Genomic DNA, 1,828 nt, shown 5'->3' on the forward strand with positions numbered 1-1,828 from the left:
TTCGAGTATGGACAACTGACGGTTCATCTTGTTGCTCAGATTAGGTAATTTTCTTTTCAAAAATCTTTTTCAAAATTTTTCTTTTCTTTTTCGTTTTTCTAACCATGTTTTTCGAAAAAATTAAATAAAAATAAAAAAAATTAGAAAATCATAAAAATAAAAAATATTTTGTGTTCTTATTTGAGTCTTGAGTCAATTTTTAAGTTTGGTGTCAATTGCATGCTTTTAAAAAAAATTTGCATTTTTCAAAAATTTCATGCATTCATAGTGTTATTCATGATCTTCAAGTTGTTCTTGATAAGTCTTCTTATTTGATCTTGATGTTTTCTTGTTTTGTGTCTTTTCTTGTTTTTCATGTGCATCTTTGCATTCATATTTTCCAAACATTACAAATTTCTAAGTTTGGTGTCTTGCATGTTTTCTTTGCATCAAAAATTTTTCAAAATTATGTTCTTGATGTTCATCATGATCTTCAAAGTGTTCTTGGTGTTCATCTTGACATTCATAGCATTCTTGCATGCATTCATTGTTTTGATATAAAAATTTCATACATTGGGTATTTTTGTTGTTTTTCTCTCTCATAATTAAAAATTCAAAAATCAAAAAAATATCTTTTCCTTATTTTCCTCCAAATTTTTGAAATTTTGGGTTGACTTGGTCAAAAATTTTTTTAAATTAGTTGTTTCTTACAAGTCAAGTCAAAATTTCAATTTTAAAAAAATCTTATCTTTTCAAAATCTTTTTCAAAAAAAAATTATATCTTTTCATTTTTTTTATTTATTTTTCGAAAATTTCAAAAAAAAATCTTTTTCAAAATATTTTCAAAATCTTTTTTTCTTATCTTTATATCAAATTTTCGAAAATTAGCTAACAATTAATGTGATTGGTTCAAAAATTTGAAGTTTGTTACTTTCTTGTTAAGAAAGGTTCAATCTTTAAAGTTCTAGAATCTTATCTTTCAGTTTCTTGTTAGTTAAGTAATTTTTAAAATTAAATCTTTTTCAAAATATCTTTTTCAAATATATCTTTTTATCTTTTATCTTATCTTTTTCAAAAACTTTATCTTTTTCAAAAATTTGATTTCAAAATAACTTATCTAAACTTCTTATCTTCTTATCTTTTCAATTTTGATTTCAAATCTTTTTCAATCAACTAACTAACTTTTTGTTTGTTTCCTATCTTTTTCAAAACCATCTAACTACTTTTCCCTCTCTAATTTTCGAAAATACCTCTCTCCTTTTCAAAAATTCTTTTTAATCAATTAAGTGTTTCGTGTTTTAATTTTAATACCTTTTAATTTTCAAAAAAATACTAACCCCTTTTTCAAAATTATTTTCGAAATTCTCTCCCTCTCTTTTCTTATTCTATTTAATTAATTATCTACTAACACTTCTCTTCACCTCTCTCCATCTAGAAATCCGAACTTCTTATATCCCTTGTGTTTGGATTCTTCCCCCCTTTCTTTTTTCTACTAACATAAAGGAATCTCTATACTGTGACATAGAGGATTCCTCTTTCTTTTCTTGTTTTCTTCTCTTTCATATGAGCAGGAACAGGGAAAAAGGCACTCTTGTTGAAATTGATCCAGAACTTGAAAGGACTCTGAAGAGGAAATTAAGAGAAGCTAAATTAAATTATTCTAAAGGTAACCTTTCAGAAATTTTCGAACAAGAGAAGGAGATGGCAGCCGAAAATAATAATAATGCAAGGAGAATGCTTGGTGACTTCACAAAGCCAACGTCCAAGTTTGATGGAAGAAGCATCTCCATTCCTGCCATTGGAGCCAATAACTTTGAGCTGAAACCTCAGCTAGTTGCCTTAATGCAAC

This window comes from Arachis duranensis, chromosome 5 (genome assembly GCF_000817695.3).
Source record: "Arachis duranensis cultivar V14167 chromosome 5, aradu.V14167.gnm2.J7QH, whole genome shotgun sequence".
In the NCBI taxonomy this organism is placed as follows: Eukaryota; Viridiplantae; Streptophyta; class Magnoliopsida; order Fabales; family Fabaceae; genus Arachis; species Arachis duranensis.